At 34.6% G+C, this 18,863-nt stretch overlaps 1 protein-coding gene across 1 annotated transcript in view; it reads left to right on the top strand.

Moving 5' to 3' along the window:
- Positions 1 to 18,863, top strand: part of LOC149554854 (uncharacterized) — a 30,116-nt gene that overhangs the window by 10,585 nt on the left and 668 nt on the right. The window lies entirely within an intron of this gene.

Here is an 18,863-nt window from a genome sequence, read left to right as displayed (position 1 = left end):
TCCTGCAATCATTGCAATCTATTAGAGTACAATTGATGCTTCAATGCTGCCTTCACATCTTATCTTTGGAGTTGTGGTTGTAATGTTTTTTGAAGTTCCCTTACATATGGCATTTACGTGAGTATCTTTATCATTGCTGCATGTTTGCCTAACAGCACGGGTTATGAGAATACTTTGCTGTATTCATTTCTTAGACAGTAAAATCTGCATGCTCAGGTTTTTTATTACAGCAGTATGTTCTTGCTTGCTATCTCATGGTTTTGATGATTATTAAACTTCTTTATGAAAGTTATTGAAAGCGTCAAGGTTGATACAACATCTATATATAACTAGCATCACTGTTATGGAAAAGTAATTTGTATTTCGGGATTCCAGCAAGTTACATGTATTTTCGGAATAGATAACTGCATAATATCATTTTAGAACGTTGGGAAGATTGAAAGGTTCTTTTTGGTTGTTTGGTTTCCCTTCTTATGAGTTCAAACACAATAGCTTGGTGTCTTTTAATGGAGATGCCATGAATCAGATATTCCTGCTGTTACAAAGAATAACACAGTGAATCAGCAATTTATGGACGTGGCAGAGGTAAGTGAAGGAGCTGCATGAATGTTTAAGGGTTTCTTTCAATCAGAAGATACTAAAGAACCATTTGGGAGAGAAGGAAAGGCGGTCTATTGGAGTGTAGGAACCAGTCATGGTGGTCAGCAAGGAAACTCTCAGCAATACAAGGTTTTGACAGTTTAAAGATCTCCTCAATCATTGGGAACCCGAACACCAGCAGTTTGAAAGATCTTAATAAGGTAATGAAGTATTCAAGTTCATTTGGTAGAGTTATTTGGGATTGTTGAGAGTTGTAGCTTGAGTGAGGGTTGTATGCCAAATAACGTAGACTGGGGTCTTCGAGTGATATGCCTTGAGGAACTAGTTAGAACCTAAGGTTTTGGAATTTGAAAGAATTCAATAATGGATATCTGATTCTGTTGTTAGTATTGATAGATGTTTTAAAGAGTTTGAGTTCTTACCCTACATTCCAAGGTAGGTTATAAGGGAGAGTCTCATAGTAAGAGTTTGTATTGGCGTTTTGAAGCCCACCATAGTATGTAGAACCTATTAATGGTTGAAATCACTTAGTTGGCTAAGAGTTAAGCCTTTTGGAAGCTTATGGGGATATGGTGTCGATAAAGATCTTGGAGGGTGTAAGGTGATGGAGGTGTTGATAGATGTTTAAGTCTAGAGTTATTGGTTTAAAGAGGAAACCCAAATTATACGAGGAGGGCACTCGTTTCTGCTGAAACCTATTTTTTTGCTGAAAACTAATTTGGAAATTTTATTATTGTCTTTACTTGTGTATTGTCTAGTTCATCTAGAAATGTGGAATCCCATGTGGTCTGTCTCAAGGTATATACTGATTTTGATTCAATATTATTAAATGATTATGTTCACATGAATTTTGTATGTGTCTGATTTGGGGAATCAAGTACAATTCATTTCTATGCCAATATTGTGATTAACTTATTATTGTTTACTGTGAACACATGGGTGCAACATTCTAATAGGACTTCTTTCCTTCATGGTAAGTTTAAACTTGGTTTTTTAATTTGCATGGTATTTTTGCTCCTAATTTGGAGTTCACAGACATGTGCTTAAATGTTGTGAATCCTTAATATTGTTCCAAGTGTATTGAAAAAATATAATCTTTTGAAAATGGATGCACTTTGTTGTTTATTACCCTGTGGTTGTATCTTGCTGTAAAGCTCAAAAAAAAATTGTTTTTGATGTTTGAACTAAAATATTGATCAAGATTATTCTATCCTGATTGAAATATCATTTTACTTCCTCTTAATAGGGAAAGTCTAAAAGTGATCTGCATATTGATTTGGAGGACAATGAATCCCCATGTGATGGGGAAGTATTGTAGATTCTCTTTAGCCTACAAGCTGGCAAGATCACGCACTTATACCATTGAAAGATCCCTTGCCAAATTCAGCCTCAAAATTAGAGACTCAAGGAACTTCATTAAATACATTGCAAACAATCTTTGTACATGTTTCAATGTTTCAGTTTGTTAATGATTGCTTGAAATGATATCAAATGTGTTTTAAATGCTCTCAAATTGTTACTAAGATGTCTATGTGAAGAACCATAATCCAGATGCAATTGTTTTTTACTTTTGAATGCATATAGATGATCCACACTATGTAAATATGTAGGTAGAATGCAATGAAATTGCTTACGCCATGAAATGATGGGAAAAAGGTCTTTTGGTCTAGAATGATGTATCTGATGCAATTACCAAACTCCATACATTCCTATCAAAATGATCAACATTGAATTGAATCGTGCCAAACATACAATACTTTATTCAATTCCATCTATTAATATGTGGCAACTTCATTCAAATAGTTGAAGTATGAACTACTTGCTTCTTAAACTCTACGTCCTACTAGAAAGGCCTTCTAGCAGGTGATGGATTTGTATGGCCAGGTATAAGCCTAGAAGTCTTCCATACTCACCCAAAAATCAATCTTTCTACCACAAATCTAAAGCGGATATACTTGACCAGATATCATGCAAGTATGTGCAGAACACATACAAAATATATGAAAAGAAAAAAAACATATAACCATTGAAAGCTAAATAATTCCCGCAATATTGTGAATTTGGCTTAACCATCGGAAACTGGAGTTGGCATAATAATTTCCCAAGTGAGAAAATCATTTTGTGCAATATTATTGGATTGAAGATGATTCTAGAAAAAGTGAGATTTGTCCTTGATATGGAGCCCCCTACGGATGTCATTGGACTTAACTAGTTCTTGGACACATTGGGTACTTCCAAAAGTTCATTAAGAACTTTGCATAAAAATCCTATTGGTTGGATAAATTGACTCGAAATGGCAAGCCATGCACATGGGAGATTGCACAAGGAGAGACCTTTGAGGAGCTCAAACAAGGCTAGTGTGTATGTCCATTTTGGCATATTTGAATTGGGACAAGGATTTCTATGTTAGAGGCATCCACATGAAATAGAAATCCTTGTCCCAATTCAGATATGCCAAGATGGGCGTACACACTAGGCTTGTTTGAGCTCCTTGAAGGCCTTACCTTGTACAATCTCCCATGCGTATGGCTTTTTGTTTCGAGTCAACGTATCCAACCAATAGGATTTTTATGCAAAGTTCTTAATGAACTTCTGGAAGTACCCAATGTGTCCAAGAAAGAGTTAAGTCTAGTGATATCCGTAGGGGGCTCCATATCAAGGACAAATCTCACTTTTTTTGGAATCATCCTTAATCCAATTTTCATTTTTTTCAAACAAAGCAAGTTGGTCGAAAATTCAACCAATGCCAGTATGACTTGGTCGAAATTTTGACCAAACATTTCAACCAAGTCATCGACGAGGATGTCGTTGTTTGGTTTGGCATCTTGGTCAATCAAGGATGCCAACTAGTCGAATTTTCAACCAAACTTGGTTGAAACTTAGACCAAATATTATATATTATTTTTTTAATAAATTTTAATATGGCATTTGCAACAAAATTTGGTCAAAATTTCGACCAATCTTGGCTGGCATTTCGACCAACATTGGTAGAAATTTTGACCAATGGACACCAATAATGGTCATACCAAATGTGGTCCATTTCGACCAAGTATTTGGTCGAAATTTCGACCAATTCAAGGTTTCATCGAAAATTTGAGGAGAAAATTTGCGATGCACCACTTGGTGGATCACAAAGAAGACGCCTAAAACTTTCATTGGCACCAAGTTTGATCAATTTATGACGGTGGAATGGATAGATATTCATGTCTTTATCTCAAAACCCTTACAACCTATGGTTTACAGGTGGGTCTCACTAAACACAATCAAACTTCCTCATTTATTCATGAAAACTCACCAAAACATAACCAAAAAAAACTAAACTTATTGCTTTTCCTTCTCACATGAAATTCAAATCATAAATCCACTGTACAAGGTAGCACAATGCTCTGCAACAGAAGGAAAAAAGGGAAAATAGCAAGGAACACAGTTTGATTTATTAGTTTCATCAAAGATTCTTCAACAACCTTTGCCTCGAAGTTGTGTAGGCTTCGTAAACATTAACTAATTGAAAACCATCTCCAATGGCAATTTGAATGCGTGACTGAACACATTCCAAGTTTGCCAAAGAAAATGCAATGTTGCAATATTGAAAGTTGCAAAGAAACCTTTGAAATCTTTTGACACAACTAACAAAACTTATTAATTGGACCCTAGACGACTCCATTACATCAAAACAAAAGGTTTCGATAGATCTTATTTAGACCAAAAATGTAATTTGACTTCATATGTACATCATGTTGACCATCTTGGACTAGGTGCCCCTGCACCATACACCTCGAGTAAGAGATATTTCATTCTCTTGATGAAATGAGTGCATGAACTGACACTCCATGTTGTTTGATATCATCCTCTAACATCCAAATAGCATCTTCATTTGGTAAGACATGCCATTTGACCAAGTACTCATCATACACCTTGTGCCTTGTTCTTTTGATCTCCCATATATCCAATATGCTCTCAAGCTTCATAGGTAAGTTGGGTGGTAAGTCATTAACTCACCCTTCATCCTTAGCTCCAACGACACCTGCTTCATCACCTTTTAGTGCATCTATCCCTATATTTTGGAGTTGGAACTCTTGCACCATAATGATCTCTTGCATAGAGTGTCAACAACCATGTTTGCTTGACCCTTCTTATGCTTAATGAGCCACATTATAGCATCTGAGCCTGCTAGTATTGAAGAGGTTTCAAATCAGCAAGTGTGGAAGGATGCCATGATGGAGTATCAATCTATCATCAAAAATGATGTGTTGGACATTGTTCCTAGGGTTGAAGGTAAATTTGTTGTTTCTTCTAAATGGTTGCTCAAAGTTAAACATACAGTTGATGCGAATATAGAAAAATATAAAGCTAGATTTGTAGCTAGAGGTTTTACACAAAAGGAAGGCATAGACTATGAAGAGATCTTCGCACCTATAGCATGTTACACTTCTATCAAAACCATCATAGTCGTTGCAGCAATTAAGGGTTTAAAACATCATCAAATGAGTGTAAAAACATCATTCTTTTGGCATTATTGAAAAGGAAGTATGCATTGAGCAGCCAAAGGGCTTTGTGATTCATGTAGGGAGTCACATGAGCGCAGGGTACAAAAGGTCTTCTATGGTCTTAAGAAAGCTCCTCGTACTTAGTATGAGAGAATTGATCGCTATCTTTTATGTTCAGGCTTCCAAAAGAATGATGTTGATCCAAATTTATACTTCAAATTTAAAGATGACAAAGTGCTTAGCCAAGTGATTTATGTTGATTATTTGTTTGTCACTGGTGATGATGATCTCATTGTCAAACATAAAGAGTTAACTTCTAAGTTTTAAATGAAAGATGTTGGTCTATTGCATTAATTGCTTGGCTAGAGGTATGACAAATATGCTATTGATATTTTAAAGAAATTTGGAATGTTAGAATGTAAGTCTGCGGTGACTCCTATGGAAGCCAATCTAAAAAAAATTACATGAGTGTGCAGCCACTTCAGATCTAGTTGATCCTACTATGTAGAGGCAATTAATTGGTTCTTGAATGTGTTTGGTTAACATAAGGTTTGATATATGTTATTGATACTTTTGAGGCAATTCATGTGTGAACCAAAACAAATCCATGTTGTGGCAGCCAAACATATATTGAGACATGTTTGTGGTATAGTGGGATATGGTTTAAAATATTGTAATATCCCAAAAATTAAGATTTAATTAATTAAATAATTAATTATTAAAATAAATAAAACAACCTAAGAGATTATTAGTATATAACAATATAGTTTTAGTATAAAGATATATTGTTAGAATAATAATAATAATAAAACAATATTGATTGAATCTTAAATAATAATATTATTATATTTATTATAATTTATATAATAATAAATAATATTATATTTTATTATATCAATATAAAATCTATAATAACATAATGAAGGAACTTAAGAAGACCGAATTCTTAATAAAGAAACTAATACCATCTGAGAGATTGTAGTCGAGCGGATACCAATCTTATCGGGTGAAACCAATCTTATCGTGTGAAGGGTAGGATCGAATTTCTATCATCCACCGCGAACATAACTAAGAGGAATGAGGACGCTTGTATGCCTTACGGCAAGTCTGCAACCCATAACATTAGTCATAGTGTCACGAGATTGAAATAATTGAAGTGGCCGAATATCAATTGATGCTCAAGGCAGGATACATAGAATACATTGAACATGGATAACTTCTCATCTGCCAGGCTAAGGCATCATTTCTACCTCCATATATGCAATGTGAACAAATCAAATACTCCCCACAAATCCCATCAATGAGTAGAGAACACAATACAAGTTGATATTATTCAATCGATATTTGACCATAAATGATAACTAAGTGGTGCAAATATCTTAATCAAATCTGTCAGAGACATCATTTAAAGGAAGATACAAAAGACGCATCCCTTAGAATACATTCATCAACTCATTGGTACGTACATATATATAGTGTGGATGCCTATCGAGGATTGGAAGAGAAGGAAAAATAGTGAACACGTACTGAACAGTTTCTTTATATCATCCATCCCATCCTAGTCATCATTCTAAGTGTTGTTATAGTCTCAGGTTTGAAGAGGACAGAATTTGAATTACCTATTGGAAGGAAATCAACGAAATACGATCTAAGGAAGATATAGAATATAATTGATAGCAGGAGATAGCAGCACCTACAAATTATAGATTGCATGATCATAATATCAGAATTCTGAAATAGTGATTGCATTTATTATTATCTCATTTCAGTTTACCATAAATCGATCTTAGATTCATCATATGATCTCTTCACAGCCACATAGAGATAATCCACTAAGTATTGAGGACGGATTGCACAATATTACACTCACCAATTGAAGAGAAAGATCTAGCAGCACATACGCATCAAGATATACCTCTAATGATTTCATAATAACCAGACCATTGCCATTACCAATGCTACATCAGATGAATGATCAAAATGGATTGATAAGAAACAAGATATCAGTGACCACATATATTCTTTGCAATGAATAGTTGATATAATAGGGGAAATTATATTCTTCAAGTCTCAAATAAAGTGCTAGAATAATACTAGACTTACAAACAATCCTTTAAACATACAATTGAAAAGTAGAAACTTGCACTCCAACTGAAGTATTGGTTAGAAATTAAGTTCCTCCAATTGAATTTAAAGTAATCAATTCCAAAACCTATACAATTGGACATGGGACATTACAGTGGTATCAAAGCATCGATCTTGCCATCTTGTAAGTGAAGGCTTATGGAAACTTACAAGAGAAGGACAAATAAAACTACAATGAACAACTTAGCAAATAAAGTGAACGTATATGGAGCAAACCAACCAGACCAACCAAACTATATTGAATCAAATGGAGAAATCAAATCAAGCCCTCCTACAAGCATTACAAAACATGGGGAACTCCATTAATAACCTAAGGAATAACTCTTCCCACAAGAAAGATATGAGTTCAAATGAACCAGACGTTAACGAATCATTATCATCTAGAATTCTGAGACCTCCCTTCTTACCTAGAGAAGAAACTCAAAGGGAAGAGGAGGGAATAAACCAACCTATCAATAGCACAGCGGAGAATGCAAGAGTCTATGCAAACCTTGAACCCGAAATTAGGGAACTCATAACCTTTGCAGAGTTTTGTGAGGGTCAAAAACATGAAGTTCCTAAAAGAACAAGAAGATATGTTAATAAAGATCTGAAACACAAGGTAAACAAAGTGATATTGCCCAACTTTGATGGGTCAAGAAAAATGACAGCCCATGCTTGGCTCCAAAAATTAAACACATATTTTACTCTTAGCCCAATGACAGAGGAAGAAGCACTCCAATTTGCTATACTCCACTTAGAAGGTACAACACATGAATGGTGGCACAATGGGCTTCTCTCCTTAGGACATCAAAACATAAACTCATATCAGGAATTCTCCCAAAAATTGATCAAACGATTCAACCAAGTTGAACTTGAATGGTACTTCAAAGAACTGACCCATTTAAAGTAGTATGGAATGGTGGAAGAATTCTCTAATGAATTCCAAAAACTTGCAGTTATGATCTTGGACTTATCTCAAAAGAGGCTTACATACTTATTTGTTGAAGGCCTAAAGGATTCTATCAAAAATATAGTTAACCCATTAGAACCTCAAACGGTGGAAGAAGCCATTCAGAAGGCTAGAAAAGTGGAATCTGATTCATCAAAAGAAAGATCTAAGAATTTCTCGACTAAGACGGAGCATAAAAATGAAGACACACACGAAGACCAAAAGGAGAAATAATGTTATTTTTGCAAAGACAAATGGAGTAGAGGACACCAATGCCTAAGTAAGGAAGCCCAAAAGAAAAAAGAGAATAAATTGAAGAAAGGCATATGTTTTAGATGTAGAGGCCCTTGGGAACCTGGACATAAGTGTGACAAGAAAAGTCAACTCCATCAAATAGAAGCAATGCATGAAATAAATAATGAAGAGGCTTCAGAACAAGAGTGTGAATGCTGATCAAAAGAGGATATGGGACTAGAGAATTATTGAAGCTTCGAGGAAGTTCAACTTTGGTCATACTTTGATCTGGAAATGTAAATATCAAATAATACATATATGTAAATATTTTTATAATTATTAATAGAACTTTAATATTTAATTTAAAGGAAAGAGTGGCAATTAAGGGAGAATTGCTAATGACACCCTATTGTTAGCACCTTCCTAAGGAAGACAATTAAGGGAGAATAGCTAGGGCACCTTATTACAACAATATGTAGGGAGAATTGCGATAAAGACACCCTATTGCTCTGTAATTAAGGGAGAACCACTAGAGCACCCTATTGCAAGATTAATTAAGGGAGAATAGCTGGGGCACCCTATTGCAGTGATATGTAGGAAGAACCGTGGTCAGGACACCCTATTTCTCTGTAATTAAGGAAGAACCACTAGAGCACTCTATCGTAGGAACAGTTGAGGGAGAACCGCTGAGGGCACCCTATCATAGTGATAGTAAGGGAGAATTGCTAGCAGGGCACCCTAGTACACTATGATTATGGGAGAACTACTAAGGCACCCCACTACAGAGAAAATATTATAGATCACGGGATGAGATAAAGTCTCACCTAAGTCTTATAAAGAGGGTTAATCCTAAAGGGATACCCATTAAGGCCTAAAAGAAAGATAAAGTCTTCCTTAGGGAAAAAAGAAAAGAAAGAAATGCATACTAAAGGAGGATTGATACAAGGAATGCATAACAAAGAGCATGGGAATACTAAGATAAGTTGTTTATTTATTTTTGACATTTTAAAATGAAATATATATAATGTTTTTTCTATTTTTATTGTTGTTCTAACATCAAGATGTAATTTTTCGTTTTAGGACCATGGGATTGAATATCAAAACTACATTGAGAAGTTTGGATTGCTTGAGGACAAGCAATTTTGGGTAGGATGGACTGTAATATTCCAAAAATTAAGATTTAATTAATTAAATAATTAATTATTAAAATAAATAAAACAACCTAAGAGATGATTAGTATAAACCAATATAGTTTTAATATAAAGATATATTGTTAGAATAATAATAATAATAAAACAATATTGATTGAATCTTAAATAATACTATTATTATATTTATTATAATTTATATAATAATAAATAATATTATATTTTATTATATCAATATAAAATTTATAATAACATAATCAAGAAACTTAAGAAGACTGAATTCTTAATAAAGAAACTAATATCGTCTAAGAGATTGCAGTCGAACAGATACCAATCTTATCGTGTAAAGGGCAGGATCGAATTTCTATCATCCATCGCGAACATAGCTAAGAGGAATGAGGACAGTTGTATGCCTTACGACAAGACTGCAACCCATAACATTAGTCATAGTGTCACGAGATTGAAATAATTGGAGTGGTCGAATATCAATTGATGCTCAAGGCACAATACATAGAATACATCGAACGTGGATAACTTCTCATCTGCCAGGCTAAGGCATCATTTCTACCTCCATATATGCAATGTGAACAAATCAAATACTCCCCACAAATCCCATCAATGAGTAGAGAACTCAATACAAGTTGATATTATTCAATCGATATTTGACCATAAACGATAACTAAGTGGTGTGAATATCTTAATCAAATCTGTTGGAGACATCATTTAAAGGAAGATACAAAAGATGCGTCCCTTAGAATACATTCATCAACTCATTAGTACGTACATATATATAGTGTGGATGTCTATCGAGGATTGGAAGAGAAGGAAAAAACAGTGAACATGTACTGAACAGTTTCTTTCTATCATCCATCCCATCCTAGTCATCATTCTAAGTGTTGTTATAGTCTCAGGTTTGAAGAGGACAGAATTTGAATTACCTGTTGGAAGGAAATCAACGAAATACGATCTAAGGAAGATATAGAATATAATTGAGAGCAGGAGATAGCAGCACCTACAAATTATAGATTGCATGTCATAATATCAGAATTCTGAAATAGTGATTGCATTTATTATTATCTCATTTCAGTTTACCATAAATCGATCTTAGATTCATCATATAATCTCTTCACAGCCACATAGAGATAATCCACTAAGTATTGAGGACGGATTGCACAATATTAGACTCACCAATTGAAGAGAAAGATCTAGCAGCACATAAGCATCAAGATATATTTCTACTGATTTCATAATAACCACACCATTGCCATACCAATGCTACATCAGATGAATGATCAGAATGGATTGATAAGAAACAAGATATCAGTGACCACATATATTCTTTGCAATGAACAGTTGATATAATAGGGGAAATTATATTCTTCAAGTCTCAAATAAAGTGCTAGAATAATACTAGACTTACAAACAATCCTTTAAACATACAATTGAAAAGTAGAAACTTGCACTCCAACTAAAGAATTGGTTAGAAATTAAGTTCCTCCAATTAAATTTAAAGTAATCAATTCCAAAACCTATACAATTGGACATGGGACATTAAAAATATTCTTCTATGTGTAGAGTCCTCATGTGTAGAGATGAACTTGCAGAGGTTCTTTGTTTGAAACTGGGCAAAGTGTGTGCTTAACAGGAAGAGCACGATGTTGTTTCAGTGTAGGTTGAGCTATGATTTTAGTGTGCAGCAAGAAAAAAATTTGTGTTTCTCAAAGTACAGTTGAATCAGAATACGTTGCAGCTTGTGTAGCTGCAAGCGAAGTTGTGTGGCTTCAAAAATTGCTTGCACATTTGTTTAGGAAACCTTTGGAGCCTAAAGTGATTCTTTGTGATAACAAAAGCTAAGTCAAGCTTTCAATTAATCCACAAAACCAAACATATGGAAATTAAATATCATTAATTGAGAGATATGGTTGAGCTCAAGTAGATTTCTATAGAGGAGCAAAAAAGTAGACACCCTCACCAAGCAACTGTCGACAGTGAAATTTTGCTACTTCAGAGATAAGCTTGGTATTGTGTAGAATGATATGCTTGTTGAGAGAGAGATTCAACTTCAATGATTCTTTGCACATGATTATGACTTCATCTCTCTGAAAGAAGTTTTAGGTGCAATCCCTTGTTAATGAGTTGTCTACGAGAGAAGTTCGAGGTGCAATCCCTTGTTCATGAGTTCTTCTCTACAAGATAAGTTTGAGGTGAAATCCCTTGTTCCGCCCTTTGGGAGTAGCTATGGTGGATCCGCCCTCTAGGAGTAGCCATGGCGAAGTCATCTATGACTCCACGACTTTATTTTCTATTTTTTTCTTGATTCACCCTCTAATAGAAGATATGGAAAATATTGTTATGCTTAGATAGCAATTTTTAATCTATGATAAGATTTTTGTTGACATTCTTTTCTATTACAACAACTTGTACTTGTCATTTGCTGACAAATTGAAGATCTCTCTTTTGCTAAGAGTGAGTTTAGAAGTTTTAACGGCAAAAGAGATACTTATATTTCTAGTGATGTGTCATTCAATTTCATCTTCTTTTGTCTCTGTTGAGGTAGAGTTGCATCAGTACACCTTTCATCGTATTTATTTGTGTTCACTTGGTACTTTACTCATTCTTCTACTATATCGTCCCTATATGATGTCCATGTCAACACTAAAGTTGTTCATGTTAAAAGTTGGTGTCGTTGGTTTTATATCGACATCAACAATTTTAATGGTATCATGGGTCCTTTCTCCAATGTTTAACAACATCCCTCACTAGATTTGCTACATTGTATAACAACCTCCTTTGTCTTCTATAAGTCTAGTGGTTGTATTGGGCATTGACAGGTCAATCTTTTGGTGCAGCGGAAACCCTAACAGTTAACAAGTGTTATCAAAGCTTGGTCACAGGTTTGAATCCTTGTAGGTCATGACGAATAACGCTCGGAGGGGGATCGTTGGCAATGGGCTAGCGTCCTTCGATTGATTTACAACATGGTTTAAACACCTCCTATCTCTTTTGTAAGTCTAGTGCTTGTATCAAGCATTGATAGGTCGATGTTTCAGTGCAATGGCAACCGTAGAAGTTAACAAATGTTACTCCTATTGAATGCATATGCAAGAAAAGAGATGCAATGTTCCAATCTCTACAAATAAAACCCCTTGTTCGTGTTGTTAAATGGTAATCTTTGAGATTAAACCCATAAATGGGACACAAGGTTTCTCACCAAGCACACAAGGGAATATAATTATTTACAAGATGTAATGGTCAAATATGGGTTCAACTTCTTGAGGAGTTTATAAATTTGCAAAGACGTAAATCAATATTGATGACATTCATGAAAATGAGTGTCATGGAGAGCCTAAGATGAAGGACTTTACCAAGTTTGACATTGGTGAAATTACTAGAAGATGGGACTGAGATGACTGGAGAATTTGACAATGAGCTTGAAAATCAAGATCAAAGAAATAGTGAAAATAAGCCAGATATTAGTGATCAAAGCTCTCAACCAAAATTGGGAGTTCTGATAGAGATAATAATTCCCTCAGTTATGGAGGAGATCTTTGGGATGTTTTGTACAAGCATTTTTGATGAAGGGGCTGTACACAAATTTCAAGATTATCTGAAAAAGCATTCAAATGAATTCAAACAAACGCAGGCTGCTCCTATCCAATCTGTCATTCATCTCACCCATGATCAGACACTTTACTTGGTCGCAAAGCAGAAGGAATTTCAAGTAGATCCATGGACATTCAAACAACAGCTTGAATCGCAGGGCCAATGAAGACAAGGTAGAGGTTAAAAAGATCATTCTCCATATGGTAAACTCTGTTGTGACAAATAATAACAATTTGATGAGCAAAATGAAGATTGATAAATCAAAGGTGACGCCCTCTATTTCAGGATAATGCTCTTACTGCAGAAAATTGAAGTGAAGGCCTGGATTCTACCTTGCTTGTCTTGGTAAATCAAAATAAAGACCCACAATTTGTATGCTCTGTTGGAGAAAACATGAAGCCAAAGCCAATATTTTCAAGCCAGATGGATTCATATTCAAAGGGGAATTGATTCAATTCAGTCTTTAACCTAATCTCAGTAAGATACATACACTCGTGTCTATTCACCTGGACCACTGGTTGCTAGAAACAATGAGAGCCACTTCCCACTTCAAATATTTTCTCTAACATAATGGTGTAACTCATTAATGAGTTTAATTATGCCTTTGGGAAAGTGAGAAGTTATAAAAGACCATTGGTTGCAACAAAGAATGAAAGCCACCTCCCACTTTAAATATTATTACTGACATGATGGTGTAACTCATTAATGAGTTTTATAGTTATCCTATGGGAAAGTGAGAAGTTATAAAATTAGAAAATGTAATTTTATAATCAATGGGGAGTCATAGGAATTGAAGAGTTTCCAGAAGTCTAAAATCAATTTTGTAATTCATTGTTTTAAAGGAGTGGTTCTGTTATGAAAATCTTTTAATTTTATATGCAACCTAGGGAGGGGAAGAGGGGATTTTTCTTGCAGTCACAATTTTCATACAGAGAGAGCAAATTCTTTAGCTCTTCATTATCAAAGAAATGAAAAATACTTTAAATCTGTGTGTTTGATTATTATTTTATTGGTTGAAAGTCCTTTTGTGCAAGTCTGCAATTGTTCTTTGATTCGCCCTATGTTCTATTTGTTGTGAACATGTGTTTTAAGTTTTAACAGAATCTTTGAGTTTCGATATGCTCATGAAATTGGAAGGAATCATCTCTCTTTTTCCGATTATTATTTGTTGATACAGGGTGAACAATCTGTGTCATTTATTTTTGTTTCATTTTCAATCATAAATTCATAACCAATATTCAAATCATGGTTATCAGCATATGTTGTTTGCCCTCCCTTCCTTCTAGTTAAAAGCATACCCCAGAAATTTATAATTAAATCATAAGAGGGAGCTGTACTTCAAAAAATCAGAGGAAAATTCTCAATTCAATGGTAATTTCTCCAACTATTAGTTTCTGATTTGTCTTTCATTTTAAGTACAGTGAGCCATTCTCAGAGCTACTTTTGACACACCAATATGTTTATTAACACATTTGATACATATTTCACTTACTAATGAGATTCTTTTCTTAACCTTGCTTATTTCATCACTAGGACTCATATCCTTATTTGTTCACCCATACTTATCAATAGCTTTTCCCGATGTTGCAAACCTCATTTTACCTCTTGTAGCAGGCCCCCTTATGATAGAAAATAATGATTTTGTAATAAATCACAAAAATGGAATATAAATAATCTAATAAGTTTATAGTAGACTCTTCAATAGCCTTCTCATAAACCTTTTAAAAATTAAGAAGAATTTCGCTAAGATCTGCCATTTTCAATTATTTTGGATAGAGACCCCAATTTTACAATAACTCACTCAATTCAGCTCCAATTTCCTTATGAATTAGAGTAAACATGCTTCAATGTGAACTCCAAAAACCCTTCACAAATTCAAAAAGATTGCTCAAATTTGAAAGAAATTTTTAAATGACCTCCAACATTGATGAGAAAGCCTTCTTCTTTTTTAGGGCCAAGATCGTGCTATGATACCACTTGTAATGAAATAACTTGCACAAATAAAATGCTATGTTGCCTACACCACATAAAGATGTCTAAACGTACTCTTCATTCTCTTCGCTGCAACAGTCTTGGGAGCAGTATTGGACATACTTATCAATGCAACCTTCTTCCCATCCACTTTGAACTTTGACTCCATAGTCTAAAAGTTCTAAGAATACTTTCCCAATGAATGGAGTCATCGAATGCCCAATATAGAATTTGTATCCCTCAAATCAACCACATAGACATAGTCAATAGTAATGTTTACATAAGGGAACCCTAGGGGACAAGGTGCGTTAAACCATTCTGACATCACAACATTGAATCACTCAAAATCCGCCATCTGTGTACGCCTCTTTGGTAACAGTGTTGAGTCTATGAAATTATGGGCTACCCCACTATCTACTTAGTCTAACACACTCTAGCCCTATGAAATTGTGTACACTCTAGGATGCTTAAATCTGGGTGTACCAAATAGGGTAGAAGAGATCCACTTTTAACTCTCTTAGAGTAGTGCTCCTCATCTATCAACTACTTATCATCGGATTCACTATGATCATTTCTCTTAATTTGCTTTGCCATCTCTTGTTCCACACCATCCTGGAGGAAGATAAATGTCAATGGCAGAATATTAGGAGCTTGAGGAACTCCAAGTCAGATCTGAGGAATGATTATGGCTAGAGGAATTCTTGAGATTAGAGCAATTATGATCAGCACTAACTTCATAGACTTGTCTCCAAAAGACTCACCCTCACCGCGTCCCTTCACCAATTCTCTCATCAATTCCCGCTTCTTTTCAAACATTCCAAATTGCATTAACAAGTGAAGACTCAATGTTTAGTAAAGATTCCTCTGATAGAGAAATTTCCATGGAAATCCACTATTCAAAGGAATTCTACTAGAATTGTTGGAACTCAAAACCTTCCCAAACTTTCAAGTGACTCAAACTTTAAGCACAATCTCCTTGACTCCGTTTTCCTACCCAATAATGCCTAAATACTAGAAATTGTTGCTATTTTAAGAACCTAAAACCACCTAAGCCCACTCGCAAAGCAAAAAGAGGGGTCCCCATTTGCAATGGGGTGATTGTGTATGGCCTGTCTCTCTTCAGTATCTTTGAGAATCTTCGCTTAACTCTTTGGATGCAGCCCACTCTAACTTTGAGCATTCTATGGTGTTGGATCAAGGCAATGAACACATCCCTAGAGAGTTGGCTTCTTTAGCGATCCACCTTTAATGTTGTCTCCTACAACTAAATCTTCATAGAAAAATATATTGAGTCACAATCATACAAGAAATTCATGAAAGTAATCATATACCTTCTCATCACAAGTTTTAAATTTTGCTTCTATTTTTTTGCTGAATTTTCCCATAGATTCTAGAATTGAATATTCAAAATAGAACCTTATGTGCTCAATCAAGAAGATCCACCTTTCCCAACTACTATGTAGAAGCAAATGTTATGATGATTAAGGTTTCCATTTTTTATGTTAATCTAGGTTTTGAAAAGACTTTGTTAATGTTTTGTAGCTTTAGTAAGGATAAACCTTTGAAAATTCAAGAAAAAAATGCCAAGGACAAAAAAGTCACATGTGCACCTCTCTCTTCTCAAAATCTGAACCCTTTCTCTATGAAAAAGAGGGGTATATAACAACAATGAAACAATGCCACTTTTCCAAAAAATTAATAAGTGAGGCTCAAAAATCAGAGAAAATTGCTTATAAAAATAGTCTAAAACCTCCAAAAACATGCCACATGCACTCCAAACTGTGCCTTGATCAAATACACATGTTGATGAGTCCAAGAAGACTCCATAAATGCCAAAAAACACTCCATAATTGACTCCAAAGTCATGAATCAGATGTGAGAGTCTAAAAATAGTAACTGAGACATCTCCCTTCAAATTTTGCATTTTAACTCACCTATCTTTCATCTCTAAGTTGACCAATGATTCCAACTATTAATTTGAAAATGCAAAACCCCACTTTTTATTTATTTAATTGCCTTTAAAATTATTATTATTTAATAGTTGATTTATAATTAATCAACTTAAAAACAATAATATTTATAATCTAAATAAAATGCAATAATAATAAACTATTAATTAAAATGGTAATATATACTTGAAGAATTAAGTTCTATATTTATTACTTTAACTAATAATTTATTTTTCTCCTCATATAGCACTTTGCAAGCCCGACAGTCTTATTACATTGAATTTAATTGAAAGGCAAAAATAAAGATAATACTCCAACACATTATCCTTTTCATTTGGTCGATGATAGATGAAATGAGGAAGAGTAGGGTTTGTATAAAGCCCAGTTGCACCATTCTAGAAGGTTTTGGAAGTTTCCTGCACTTTTGGCATTGGTTTTTTAGCAAACTGTGACCGCTACAGGTCTTGTTTTGATGTCGTGACTGCTGTCTCTTTCTTCTCTGCACTTTTGGCCACCATTATGGTGTTTCTAAAGGTTTTCTTGGTATCTCCTCATGTCGTGACTAGTTGCTTCTAGTCTCCTGGGTTTATCCTTTTGTAAAAACGGCTCCATTTCGTTGTTATTTAGCCACCACTAGAGGGTTTTCTCTGTTGCTCATATTTGGGTCTTCATTGCTCTTGTTATAGCCATCACTACAACTGGTATCGTGGCTCTTCTGAGTGTTCTATTTGGTCATGAGTGATGGGTTTGTTTCTTGATTCACTAGGTGGGTTCTTTATCTGCTATATAACTATGTCTTTTTTTTTTCATGGCCGGATGTGGGGTTTATTGTATAGTCATGGTAATTTGGACAATATCTATTATGTGATTTTTGAGCCAAAAATGGTTGTCATGAGTCATGACTGAATATCTTGAACTGTTACCTGGACTTTTAATGTTGTGTCTTAATTCATCCTACAGGTGTTCTTTTTCTGTGATTTTGGTAATTCTAGAGCATTTTCCCTTGACATTTATGAAGGCTGTAACCATGAGATTTTAATGTTTGTCTTTTACTTCGCTGTTCACAAATAACATGGAGTTGAGCTTACTACCATTTTTTAGCACCATTCTGGAATTCCTGTCTATTGCAGTAATTTTCACGATTTCCATAGCAGCCTAATCCTAGTAGCAAGGTAAATAGATCTTCTTTGTTTTGGGCTGAGCCCCTGCGATCCAATATTCAAAAATATTTGACCATCCAAATATTCCATGATGTAGAATGGTGTGCCAATTACATCTTTTTATGTACAAAGACAAAAAACCTTTTGAACGGGAATATTTGTATACTTCCCTAAAGCTTCTAGGACCTGAAATTCTCTTTCAATTGCAAGAGCAGATTCAAGCAGCTTTTCCTTGTGTGTTCTTCAATTCTTTGTTTTTTTTAATAAGTTTCCACTTGTTGTCTCCCTCATTGCAATGTCTTCCTATCTTCTTTTGCTGATTTCATCATGCTTCCTTGGTTCATCAAACTTTCTTCACATCTTCTATGCCCTTGAATTGCTTTCTCATCACCCTATCTTGCAGTACCACATTCTTTCTCTTCTGTCCCACACTTAACCATCCTCACTTTACTATTCATTACCTTAGGGTTACATCTTTTATTTCTGCATGTGTTCTCCATAATTCATGATCTGATCTCCACCATAAAACATCTTCTCTATGCTTCCTTATAGACTTGTGACTTTTATATTCCTTTGCTGATTTTAAAATCTGCAATTATCTCTAAGCAATGTTGCATTGTCTTTTACAGTTGCTT

This window comes from Cupressus sempervirens, chromosome 5, assembly GCF_028749045.1.
Source record: "Cupressus sempervirens isolate cs-2001-9-10 chromosome 5, ASM2874904v1, whole genome shotgun sequence".
Taxonomy (NCBI): domain Eukaryota; kingdom Viridiplantae; phylum Streptophyta; class Pinopsida; order Cupressales; family Cupressaceae; genus Cupressus; species Cupressus sempervirens.
The sequence above is the reverse complement of the archived record's forward strand: the minus strand, read 5'-3'. Positions and strand labels throughout refer to the sequence as shown.